The sequence below is a fragment of the Protomyctophum parallelum genome, assembly GCF_964188405.1.
Source record: "Protomyctophum parallelum genome assembly, chromosome: 7".
In the NCBI taxonomy this organism is placed as follows: domain Eukaryota; kingdom Metazoa; phylum Chordata; class Actinopteri; order Myctophiformes; family Myctophidae; genus Protomyctophum; species Protomyctophum parallelum.
The window spans coordinates 26,347,606-26,350,653 of record NC_139705.1 but is presented as its reverse complement, the minus strand read 5'-3'; positions in this window follow the sequence as shown (position 1 = coordinate 26,350,653).

Here is a 3,048-nt window from a genome sequence, read left to right as displayed (position 1 = left end):
TTGAAGATACATGGAATGACTAGGCAGTCACTGACCATGGACTAGAGCAGTGCTTCCCAAATGCATGTCCAGTGGGATACTTGTCATTTCTCAATGTCACTTCAGTTAACCACAATCTACACCAAATATCTTCTACCCAAAGTTGCAGATTTACAAGCTCACAACATGTCACGCCATGTTGATTGATTGTTTGAAATTTGTATTTCACAGTATGTAGAATGGGTACATTTCAAACGAAAGCACAAGTCAATACAAAAACTGTTACTTTGAGGACAATTAACACCGAAAAGCACTAGACTAATCAGGGTCCTCCATTTTCAATGAATCTGAACATTTAAAGACGTACAAATATACACTTGAAAAACAAGAAATCCTCATATACTCATACTGTAAAGAAAGTAAAAAGGGGGAAGACATGTACAGTATGGAAAAACCTTTTTTAGCCATCCGTAGGTGGTAAATGGTAAATGGTGCATTTATATAGCGCCTTTCTCCAAGGCGCTTTACATACCATCCGGCCACTCTACCCCTGAGCCCACCACTGCCCCAAAACCGCTCTGTTCAGATATGGTTAAAGTATAAAGTTATTTTCAATCCGTCCTTGGAAACTGATATTCTCTCCAGTTTTATGCTTGTTTGTATGCACCCTACAGTATGTTCCAGTGTTTGTATGCATGCCAGGGCTTTCTGTGTTTCCATGAGTCTTGTATTTTACTGTATACAATACATCGTACTGTAGATACAAATTAATGCTAGGTGTTACTGTGTCTGATCACCTCCAGCACCATGCGTTAAAATATGCATGTGATATTCAGTCCACCACCTGAAAGTGATCTGGGTGGACTTTCAATTAGGAGCAAGCTTCCATCAAGGTAGGCCTACTATTATTATAGTCTCTGCAACAAGCTATCCACACAATAGGGCAATATTATATGCATATGTCCTGTAGTGTACTGAATGTGAGGTCAACATAATCACAACTTTTTTGTTAAATTTGATGGTGGTTCTAAATCTTATGTGGTCCAATCCAAAATTGCAGAATGGCACCCCCTGTTGAAAGATGGGAGTCTTGCCTCTACCTACATGGTGCATTTGTCAAGAAAAGGTGCCCAAACCAATTGACATGGTTTCTTTTTGCTATTTAGTCTTACCCAAAAGGTTTCACTGCCACTTGTTTGGTTTTGGATAGATTTAATGACATGATTTTTCAAAAATAGCAGACCTAAAAGCTCATAGCGCGGCACTCTGTGCCACGCTATACGAGCTTGTAGATATGCTATTTTTCAATAGCTAAAAGTATAACACCAAAAGGGGTTCCCTCCCAGGCCAGTGATGTAGGGATCTGACGCCGTGGCTCATTTAGTGGAGGTAAAGGTGCACCCTGTGAGGTGATTCTGGATAAGGGCATATCAGCTAAAAGATGGACTTTCTTTTTCAACCCTTAATTGGATTCCTCACGAAGTGAAACTTCTAATGAGATAATCAGCAGAAAGATGTGTATGAGCATGAAACGGAGGGCAATGTACAGTATATGACTTAATATCCATCTCCCTCCCCCTCTCTATAGAAACATACTGTAGGAAAACTGGAGCAGTGTCCCTGAAACCTGTTAGCGGGCACCAACAGATGGCGTTTTGCATAGACTCAGCAGTTGTATGAATTTGAGAAGCAAAGAATGGGCAATGATAAAGTAAGGCCAATTTAGACGATTTGTAAGCAAATACACAGTGTATGCACTTCACCAGATGGAACGTGTCAAAGGAAAACATTATTAACTGGGAAATAACTGGGAGATTTTTAAGTGCACAGTAAATGGTGCATTTATATAGCGCCTTTATCCAAGGCGCTTTACATAGATTGTGCATTACATTCACCCACACATTCATACACCAATTGCGGTGGAAGCCATGCAAGGTACCAACCTTCACATCGGGAGCAATTTGGGGTTCAGTGTCTTGCCCAAGGACACTTGGACATGTAGACAGGAGGAGCCGGGATTCAAACCGCCGACCCATGGATCATTGGACGACCTGCTCTACCTCCTGAGCCACAGTCTGCCTATCATGGGATAGCTTACATCATTTCCTTCAAATTATTCATATTTTTTAATTAAGCTCGTAGATCAGCTATTTTCACAATTGAAAACAGTCGGTATACAGTAACGCCTCAGTGTTTAGGTCATGCAATGTCTGCAATCCAAAACTTGCCACGTATCATCTACAGTAGATTCTACAGTATAAGGGCATAGCAATATTTATATCAATTATTTCAAGCCATCCAGGCTCCTGGTGAAACATTTAAAACATTTGATTCTGTGAATAAATAAATAAATTATATTTAATTGTGATATAAGCAGCATGGTGACTGGGCATATCATGTTTTTTTTCTCTAAAAATGATGTTTTAGCAAATTCAACAAACAAGGCGGAACCAGGGCGGAACATAACAGCAGAAAGAGCCTGCTGGTTAGTCAGTCAGGGACCAATCAGAAGTCTGACAAGCAGTGAAATAATCAGGGTGCAACATAAACACCACATGGCGTACCATACTACTGTATAACAACAAAGGCTACTATCCAATTGTCAAAAAGTATTTATTTGTAATACAATTTTCATAAATATTAAAAGATATTCTTTTACAATTTCATAAAAAATACAATCAATGTACGTGTTCATCTATGACTATGAGGCAAAAACAATAATTTCCATGAAACATTTGTCTCTCTTCGCAAGCCATAAATATTCAATATGTGCCTTTTGGTGAATACAACAGAACATACAGTAGCACTTTTATCTATTGTGTCACTCGCTCATCCCCTGGTTCACGGAAGTACTTTCTCTATGGAGAATAACATGGGGTCCTCTTGAAATCATCTCATATAATAACTGTGGTCCAAAAGTAAACAAACTGTCTCTGCGATATTGTCGGGGAGGTGTCTCTGTATCGCTTGTACGACAGTCAGTCACTCATATGATAGAGTCTGTTTCTAGCAAAGATGTAACTAATTCAGCAGCAGTATTAGTGTTTTCTCTCAGTCAGTTGATTCAAA